At 33.9% G+C, this 11,016-nt stretch overlaps 1 protein-coding gene and 1 non-coding gene across 2 annotated transcripts in view; both read right to left on the reverse strand.

Moving 5' to 3' along the window:
* The window catches only part of LOC136028653 (uncharacterized), a 157,064-nt gene extending 152,737 nt beyond the window's left edge, over positions 1 to 4,327 (reverse strand). Inside the window, 1 exon segment of the mRNA XM_065706478.1 lies at positions 4,198 to 4,327. The gene's annotated coding sequence lies outside the window, so the exon portion shown is untranslated.
* Positions 4,328 to 10,561: 6,234 nt separating this feature from the next.
* On the reverse strand, positions 10,562 to 10,752 carry LOC136029778 (U2 spliceosomal RNA). The gene has a single exon (XR_010618105.1). It is a non-coding gene; the product is annotated as a U2 spliceosomal RNA (small nuclear RNA).
* Positions 10,753 to 11,016: the final 264 nt, after the last annotated feature.

Genomic DNA, 11,016 nt, shown 5'->3' on the forward strand with positions numbered 1-11,016 from the left:
TGAGAGTAGGCTAATCGGACGATACGAAGCTGGATTGCCATCATTCTTTTTACCATTTTTTTTAAAAACCCTTATATTTGCATTTGTCCAACTTTTCGGGAAATATAAAATTTTTAAGCAACTATTCACTAACTTTACGAAACTAGGAGCAAGGACATTGATGTTTTTAATTAGGGTTAAATTTAGAATTCCATCTGGGCCTAGGGCCTTTGATGGCTTTGAACCTTTAATTATTTCTTTTAATTCATTCAAGGAGACTTCGGCAACACCTGATGTGCTATTAATCAAAAAATCTGTAAGTTCTGATTTAACTTCACCATAGTAATTACTATCAGTTGAATGATCATCCTTTAAAATCCAAAATTGAGGCCTCCTCTTTTTAAAATTTATCCTCTGATTTTTGGACTCATTTCTAATATGACGCTGCAACTTTTTCCTTTTTCAATAATAGTCACCACTTCCAAGGTTTCTCCATCAATAACAAGTTTTTCCATATCTGGATTACTGTGTTCTATAAATTCTTTGCACTCTGATTTATTTTTGATTGTAGGTGCACCGTTCACAAGCATTCTTGGCGGGCGTTTTTTTTAATTCCCTCGATGTATATTTTAGTGCTACTGAATTTTTGTTGAAAGCACAAAGAGCATTGTTTAAATCTTGTTTTGAGTTAAATTCAACAATGAATTTGCCTTCTCGCCCATGTTTGATATTTTTAGCAGAAAATTTAGTGGAATCTTCTCTGATTATTTTACTAATGTCTTGCACTATTTTTGCCGGAGGTTCTCTCTTTTTTTTATGGTCATTACTGCTTGGCTCAAGAATAATACTAAAGGTTTCAGGACCTTTAACAACACTAGAGTACGATCAACAATTTCCAAAAGAGGATGGGGCCATTGTATCTTTATTTTCCAATTTTTCGTGTAATTTGATTATATTTTGATGGTTATCGTTCTCGTTGCGCAAAAGTTTTGCATTTTCTTCTAAAAGCTGTTGATATAAAATTTGAATTCGCTCACAAATATCGAATGCGTAATCCCTTCCTCCTGTTTTTTTTTTTTTTTTACCTTGGCAAGAATTCCTTTTAAGGCACCGATTAGGGTACTAAAACTCGTTGCGTCTTCTGTGCTTTAACTGCAAAAGAATCTCATCAGCAGCTTGATTATCGGAAAATTCTTCCATTGTTAGAATCAGAATAAAACACTAGCAAAATCCTTTCATGGCAAGGGATACAGTTATTCACTCGAGACTCATAACACCATTTTCACCAATCCGTATGAATCATATACAATATTATCCCGACCGGGTAGTTGTTCACAGTTCAAAGGCTAGAACCAAACTCCCGGATAGAAAATGCGATGACAAAATTTTCACTCTTAGATTAATAATTGAAAAGTACCTAAATCACTAAACACCACGCCATTAGCCCTCACTTTTATAGATTATGAGAAAGCGTTTAATTCCGTTTAAAGCGTTAAAAGCGAAGAGCTTTAGTAAAGTTGTCCATGAATGGTATACCAGTTGAACAAATTTAAGTAATTAGTGCTATGTTCGAGAATAACATTCCTGTGGTTACGGTAGGAAATGAGGTTAGTAGCTGGTTTAGTATCAAATCAGGATTCAAGCAGGGTTGCGTTCTATCCCTATTTCTATGGATCATTTTGATGGACTTCGTCCCAAGGAATACAGCAAAGACAATGGGAGAACAGAGAATAGAATGGGAAAGGAAAACTCTCCCGGAAATAGATCATGCTGAGGGATAAAGCATCTAGATGAAAATGTTAACGAACTTTTAGAAGTTTATCGAGTTCAGGATGCAAGAATAGGTTTGAAAAATAATGTTAAGAAGAGTAAGTCCCTAAAACTAAGACAAAGTGAATAATGAAAAGGTGATGTCGGATAACGAGAAGATCTAATAAGGGGACAGCTTCACCTATCTAGATAGTATTATTAGTAAAGACGGTGGATGCGGTGAAGATGTTGAAAAAAATTTAAAAGAGTAGAAATTTAGTCTGTTTTGAAGCGTGGGTGCTCCGAAAAACGGAGGACGATTTGCTAAATGTTTTCCAGACGAATTGCCAACGGATTGTTTTGTTTACCCGACTAATTGGTCCTATCTCATACAGTAAGCTGTACGAAAATGTGGTTCAATTCCGTTTTCCAGGGCTGTAATGAGAGAAAATTTAAGATGGCTTGGGGACGTTTTGCAGATGAAGGATGACATATTGCGAAGGATTGTCTTCTTCGTCTAACCATAGAACGCCAAACGAAAAGCAGATCGGCCCCAAAAGGGGCGATAGGCTGTCTTAAGAAAAGATTTAGGTTAATGGGAACTTCTTGGGAGGGTGTAAAGGTGAAGCCTTTGAATAGATTGGGATAGATTAGGAACGTACGTAGCCGTGTTGGCCTCAGATGACTTGGTGTTGTAGTAATTTGTTTGTAGTAGTAGTAATAGCAGTAGTATACCAGGATTGACTGCAGGTTCACTAGTTTATTTCAGTTTTACCAACTTTAACAAAAATTTTATCTTGATTGATATAAAGCATGTAAAAGTTGCAATCTAGTCTTAAAAATTTATTACCCTCCTTCCGTATAACTTTTGGCTAGTGACGCTTCTGACCACTAGAACAGATATTAATTAGGAAATTTATATTACAATCGAAAGACAAAAACTTTTCAATAGAAAACGAGAGTGACCTTAAAATAGAGAATAAATATAAATTACCCTATGCTTGAGGGGGACTGTCAATCCATCAACCCCTTGCGACCACTTGCTCTTTACACTAAAGCTGAACATAACATAAAAATTAATTACCCTATGCTTGAGAGGAACTGCCAATCCATCAACTCCTTTCTCTTTACACTAAAGCTGAACCTTTTCTTTTATCTTAGTGCTCCACATTGAGATGCATTGAGGACATTGAGATACACTGTTTCAACTTTTCCTTCTTTTTTTTCACGTTTTGGTTCAGGTTTGTAAAAGCGTAATTTATTAAAAAAAATAATGGAAGTTATGACCTAGCTACAATTATCGAACTTTAAAATACTTCCAGTAAAGCGCTTGCCAATTTTTAGCGTAAGCAAGGGATGGAGGGGGCTAAAAAGGGTGGCAACTGTGCTTATATAAAGGATAAAGTCTTTTATTTTTTATTTTTACAATATAATATATACGACCATGTACATATTAATTTACACACACACACACACACACACACATATATATATATATATATATATATATATATATATATATATATATATATATATATATATATATATATATATATATATATATATATATATATATATATATATATATATATATATATATATATATATATATATATATATATATATATATATATATATATATATATATACCTATATATATCATGAAAAGAGAAATCACCAATGCAACAGCACAAACACACAAAAAAAAGAGAGACAGAAGGAGAAAAGGAAGACTGTTTTCCTAAATTAGTGATTAATATAGACCAGTACTTGAATGAGGCCTTAACCCTACTCATCCATACAATCACATAGGTCAAACAGCATATATATATATATATATATATATATATATATATATATATATATATATATATATATATATATATATACCTATATATATCATGAAAAGAGAAATCACCAATGCAACAGCACAAACACACAAAAAAAAAGAGAGACAGAAGGAGAAAAGGAAGACTGTTTTCCTAAATTAGTGATTAATATAGACCAGTACTTGAATGAGGCCTTAACCCTACTCATCCATACAATCACATAGGGCAAACAGCATATATATATATATATATATATATATATATATATATATATATATATATATATATATATATATATATATATATATATATATATATATATATATATATATATATATATATAAATATATATATATATATATATATATATATATATATATATATATATATATATATATATATATATATATATATATATATATATATATATATATATATATATATATATATATATATATATACGTTACAGATCAAAACGTCATTTGGTTCCTTAATTCAGACATAATACAATTTTTCAGATAAAAAAATCCAACGGCTTGTTTAAAAACAAATCGTCCCGATACTTCCTAACAGCCCTGTGCGCAACTCATATGAACGTGAGTTAGCTTTTACTGAAAAAAATTGGAAGTATGTTGCTTACCTAAATTTTTTTTCGACTAAAATATTATCCCTTAGAAGGTCATCAGAACTTTATCAAACAAAATTAGGATGCTTCTGATTCCCTCATCTAAACATCACGGAATCCCACCAAATTTCCATAAGAAACCAGCAGGAGAATCGATGGATCCCTTCTTCCTGGTTCGGAAGGACTTCCTTTGAGAGTGCGCATTTCTCCAAAGGAATTTCCAAGGCTTCTTTATAATAGGCAAGAATATTTGGATAACACTAAAGGACAAGAGATCTTTGCTCAAGAAATGTTCCTAGAGAGCGGGAATAATAACTGATGGTCTAACCAAATATAACGCATATGCTATTTTTGGTCCAAAATGAGTATAGGTGATAAAGAGATCAGCATTAGTCCGTGCAACAGAACGATGCAGGATACAACTAGGAAGTCAGACAGCTCAAAATAGTTATCTTGTGTGATATTGATATTCTATTAAGAAGATCATATTTATACTAGTTTATCTGAAACACGAAAGCGAAAGATAACATTAAAATTTTTTGAAGTTTTGAAAATTGAAGTCATTGCGACTTCTAAATCGTCTTCGTGTTCGTGCATTTGTTGTTTTTGCAACTTGGGCATCTGCTCTTACTTACAAGTTTTTTGTTTTTTTTCTTGTTGGTTAAAGGAAAAAAAGAGACAAATTAATTATTCAGTTGCACAGATTAGTTAAAACCCTTCAAAATATGTTTGTTAGTTTCAGGTCGAAAAGGTGGGGGGAGGGTATAAATTTACTGTCCTATCGTTCCTGATTACCTATGCGTAATGCAAAAAAATTGTTAAGCCTTTGGTAGAGATAAAAGTTTTCCTTTTAAAAATAAGGCATTATATATAGAGTAAAATATTTTTTAAGCACTACCGTATATACATAGACATTTGTCATAAGTAAAATCAGACAGTTCGTGGTAACGAACTCTAGTAAGGAGCGACCCGGCTCAATAGTAACAGAATATCTAAAAACGGAATTTTGATACTGATAGTTACATCAAAAGAATCGCATTTTAATGCTGGTTGTAAATATATAAGTTTCATCAAGATTAGTCTTACCCATCAAAAGTTACGAGCCTGAGAAAATTTGCCTTATTTTAGAAAATAGGAGGAAATACCCCATAAAAGTCATGGAATCTCAACGAAAATCACACCATCAGATTCAGCGCATCAGAGAACCTTATTGTGGAAGTTTCAAGCTCTTATCTACAAAAATGTGGAATTTCACATTTTTTGCCAGAAGACAAATCACGGATGCGTGTTTATTTGTTTTTTTTTATGTTTATTTTTTCCCCAGGGGTGATCGTATCGACTATCTTTCCATGGAAAGATAGCTACGTGGGACTATCTTTCCATGGAGGAATTTATCAAGAAGGAAAGATTTCCATGAAGGATTTTCTAGCTTTTTTTAAAAAAAAAGAACAATGGGAAAAATAAATAAATAAAAATTTTCTCACCTGGAAGTAATGAGTAGGATTAAAATTTAAAAGCAACACAAAATATTCCGTATATAAGTGGGCTCGTCTCCTCCACAATACCTTTTTCTTTACGCAAAAATATTTTTTTGTGATTTCAACTATTTATTCTACGGCCTTTATGACTCAGGGGTCATTCTTACAGAATTGAGACACAATTCAAGCTCTAGTGTAAAGAGTGAGGTACTGAAGAGGGGGGGGGGGGGGGTAATAAAAATACACAAATAGTAGAGGATGTGTCGACCAAATTTTCACTATTAGCTTAATTTAATCTTAGCTAATAATTGAGAAGTGCCTTAGTTGCCAATTAACTTTGATCCTCAGTTTTATCGATTATGAGCAAGCGTTCAATTCTGTTGATAGAAGAGCTTTAGCAAAGGTCTAATCCTTTTATGGTATACATGACAAATACATTAAATTGATTAGTGCTAAGTGCAAAAATAACGTACGATAATAACGTCAAGGAAGGAAATGAGGTTAGCAGCTGGTTTTGTATTAAATCAGGAGTCAAGCAGGGTTAGTTCCATCCCCATTTATGTTGAATATTTTGATGCACAGGAAGGCAATGGGAAACCACACAATCAAATGGGGAGGAAAAACTCTCCTGGACTTAAATTATGCTGATAATGTAAACATCCTAGATGAAAGTGTGAGCAAAATGAATGATTTTTTAGAAGTTTTGCGAGTTCAAGGTGCTAGAATAGGTTTGAAAATTAATATTAAGAAAACTAAGTCACTAAGGCTAGGAATTAGTGAAGATGAAAAGGTGACGTTGGGTACCGAAAAGATTGACCATGTGGGCAGCTTCACTTACCTTGGTAGTATTATTAGTAAAGACGATGGGAGCAGGGAAGATGTTAAAAGTAGAATAGCCAAGGCTCAGGGTGTTTTTTGAACAGTTAAAAAAAAAGTTTGGGAGTATTGGAAGATAATTCTGAATTACCAAGATTGAAATATTGGATGGTGCGGGGAAAATCTAAAGATTTTCAAAAAAGCGGATGAAGATTTACAAATGTTTTTCAAGAGAAATTGCCTACGAATTGTTCTGGATACCCGGCTGATTGACCATATTTCGAACTATAGGCTTCACGAAAATGTGGTTCAATCCCTCTTTCTAGGGCTACAATAAAAGAAAGGTTGAGATGGCTAGGGCACGTTCTATGGATGAAGGATGACAGATTGCCAGAGATTGTCCTTTTCGGCCAACCGTCTACGGCTAAACGGAAAGCAGGTCGTCCTTGTTTGGGGTGGGAGTATGTCCCTAAAGAAAGATTTAAAGAAAATGGTAACTTCTTGGGAGGGACTAAAAATGGAGGCTTTTAATAGATTTGGATGGAGGAGGAGCGTGCGTAGCTGTGCTGGCCTCAGGTGGTTTGGTGTTGTGGTGCTAGCAGTAGTGCTGGGTAAGTGGTAAGTAGGGTGGTGTACAGGTACTGGGTAAGTAGTGTGGTGCTAGGTAACTAGCAGTAGTTAATAGTAGTTTCAACATAAATTAGGTTGAGCAAAATAAGAATCAGAGGCTCAAATTGGTCAACATGTTTCGACCAATGCACGTTTCGTAAACATAAATTAGGTTGAGTGAAATAAGAATCAGAAGCTAAAATTAACCAACATGTTACGACCAATACGTGTTTTGTAAACATAAATTAGGTTGAGTTAAATAGGAATAAGAGGCTCAAATTGGTCAACAAATTCATATTTAAGAAACTTTTTCAAGGTTTTAAATTTTTTTTTTTTCAGACAGTAAAGTTTCTAATGCAAACATCCTAACGATCTCGAAGCACATTTATCTTATTGAAAAAGAAAAATAGGGATTTTCCAGTCATTAAACAAGATTTCTTTATATTCTAAATTTTAGCTCTCACGGAGCAGTTACCATTTAACTGATTATGGCACCCTTTTCCTTGTTAGCGAGCAAAAGGGGGATGTAGTCAATGTCATAGATATACCTACAAAATGGAAGGATTGTTTTGACAGGTTGTTGGGTTGGGGATGCAAATCAGGCATATCTATGCAAATCAAAAAGATTACTTGAAAAGCAACTACTGAAAGTGTTATGTGTTCCGTTTAAATAACTGAAAATGTGCTCTATCGAAAATGGTAATAGATCATAATGCCTCCATTCTCCACTGTTTACTGTCAAGGTTAAAGGGCAGATGGATTACTCGCTTTTCACCATCAAATCTTGTAAAATAAACAAGGTAAAGTAAGCTAGTATTGATATCGGACCATAGACGCGTGGAAAATATTGTTCTTATATCCTCATGTGAGGATGATATTAGATATCCAGATGATAAGAACAGATACTATACTTTTATCTTAGCCATAAGGCTCAGTTGCCTTAATTACGTAGGGAAACAAGAAATACGAACATACGTATCGGGATACGATTGTATGAGAATAGGAGTAATAAAGTTTGCTGCAAATTTAATTTCGGATGCAGTAATCAAATAATGTTAAATCAGTTTGTCTGTAGATTACACTAAACACCATAAAACATTTTCCAAAATCTCTAAGTTCCCTTTCTAGCTTCAATGGTAAACGTAAAATTTTCAAATTAATACATGGACAAATTGTCATCCTTAAAACTAAATTGCCTATAGATTATAGCCTGGCTCAGAGATTAAAGTGGAAAAAACGAAATCAAAGAAGCCAAACATCAAAATCAGAGAAGGTAGACTTTGAATCAGAGGAATATGGTTTTGTGAAATTAACTGACCATAATCGGAACTAGCGCTAACGGACAGCGTCAATTCGGGAAAATTATTGGCAGGGAGAAGTATTTTTCAAAATCCAGGGAGGGAAACTTTGTTGTATTTTCAATTTCATTAACGAAATACCCAAGAAAACAGATCCCTTTTCAATGAAAATACCATAATAGATTTCTTTCATTCCAAAGGTAGAAGATAACCGAATATTACAGGGAAATCCCCCTTCCCCAACTGAAACCAGTGGTAATAAGCAGTGGCATCAATTAGAGGAAAATAGGGAGGGTATGAGGCCGTATCCAGGAAGTGTGGGGTTTTGAGCCCCCTCCCCCTAAAATGTTTCTCCGACCCATAAAAACTTAACAAAAATGCATATATTTTTTTGTGCATATCAATTTTCTTGTTTTCAATTTTATTGTATTTTCAATTTCTTTAACAACATAGAAACAAAAAAACCTCTTTTTCAATGGTAATACAACAAAAAAACTTTTTTTTTTAATCTAGAGGGTATCAGGGAAAAGGTCTTTTAGAAAAAATGACCCCCCCCCCTCCCACCAGTTGGAGCCACTGGCGCTGATATATGCTACTTGGTTGCAATGTCATTTATATTGTGACATCAAATTTGCTCCAAATTTGGACACAAAAGCTGGATTCCTAATCATCCAAACAAAATATACAGCATAAAAACAATAAGAATTAGTCGGGTAAATGATTTCTTACTTTAATTTTATCAGTATGCATGATTTTTATTCTCATTTACTTGAATAATTCTATATTTCCACCTTGTTACCAGCATTTTAGGCCGAAGCCTTTGTTAAAGAATAGATGGCCTCCAAGCATCATTGCAGTGATTACACTAGAATTTGATGATAAAATCACCCTTAGCTTTGAACCCTAGTAAATCAATAGACTAAATCAATAAATCAATGAGACCAAAAGCATTAAGGACGGACTCGAGCAAGAAAGAGTTAGTTGACACAAAGTAGTACGAGGGAGGTTGCATTCCAAGACAGTTGGTTGTTTTCATATTTTCATGTGAAGAAGATCAATGCCTTATAGACTATTACTTTCCACGGACTTGTGCTAGTGTTTATTCATTTTTTTTTTGTCTTTGCTTTCTAAATCGCTCACTTTCTAGTTCAAATATTGCAGACTATGATGGAATGACGTGAGTATATTCAACTTGTTATAATAAAAAAATATCCGAGGTAAATTTTAGAAACGACACCACTTAGAACCAGCACGTAATATATGACACACATTCAGCTAAACAGGGGCGTGGAAGAAATTTATCGCTGAAATGTTTGTGTTTATCATGTAAATTTATACAGGGAGTAAGAGAATGCCAAGCAAAAATGTTTCTTCGGATAATTTAACTCCAGCATATTTATATATGGCTATCACAAAATTTAGATTGGATGTCTTTGAGGGAAAATGGACATTTCTCCCGATCTTCTACAATCATTAGCTCATTACGAAATAAATCAACAGATAAACATGCATCCGTCATCTTTCTTCTGCCAAAAGAATCCACAAAATTCCACATTTTGTAGATAGGGGCTTTAAACCTCTACAATAGGGTTATCTGATATGCTGAATGTGATGGTGCGATTTTCACAATATATAAAGAAACCTGAGTCAGACTTGCAACCCTGCCCAAATACATTAAATTTGAATCCTGTTAAGAATTCAAATTTCTGTTTTGAGCTCAAAATATTGTTATTGAGAGTTTCAAGTGATGTTCGGCCGAGTTGCTCCTTAATTATAATTCGATATCGTGAACTGTTTAACAAAATGTGCTGTCTTAGCATGATAAATTGTATCCCTTGGAGTTTTTGAGCTCACACTATTACATTCATTTAGGAAAACAAAGAAGTTTTGAAGTTTAAAGAATTTCGTACGTTATTACGGCTATTCTGGGCTGTGAGGTCAGGCACCCATTTGTGGGTGCCTGTTACTTCAGATGGTATTGAAATGCTGGTCTCTTATCACGAAAGCCTTGCTTTTAATTCAGAATTTTAAAAAGTTTTTCAAAATCAATTACAATTGCCTAAACTAATTTAACGGTTATAAGTTTTTTCGACTAAGAATTTACCATTTTTTTGTAAATCAAAGTCATGCTTGATTCTGAAAATTGCTATAGCGGTCATGGGCTTAAGTTCCCCCTGGAAAGACTGCACCAATCCTGGAAATACGACAATATCAGGCCAAAGGGTGTAGGGGGCTGAATATGCCCCAACATCCCTACTGTTTCCCAAATTCAATTTAATATTCCGGGCTCCATGTAAGGACCAGATCAAACATTACACTGAGAAGAACAGATACTAAAGTATGCTCTAGCCATTAGGCTGAGAAGCGATAATTGCATAGGGATACGAGTAACACGAACATACATATAGGTATAGAACTATAAAAGAACACGAGTAACAAAGTTCGTCGCAACTTTAATTTCGATTGCAGTCATCAAATCATGTTCAATCAACTTATCAGTTTGTCTTCAGGTTTTTATAACAGCATAAACATTTTCCATAATCTTCAACTTAATTTTAAAACTTCGATGGTAAAAAGCAGGAAAAAGATATTGTAGGGAGGATACCCTACCCCCGCCCCCCATGACTGGATGC

The sequence above is a fragment of the Artemia franciscana genome, chromosome 7, assembly GCF_032884065.1.
Source record: "Artemia franciscana chromosome 7, ASM3288406v1, whole genome shotgun sequence".
Taxonomy (NCBI): domain Eukaryota; kingdom Metazoa; phylum Arthropoda; class Branchiopoda; order Anostraca; family Artemiidae; genus Artemia; species Artemia franciscana.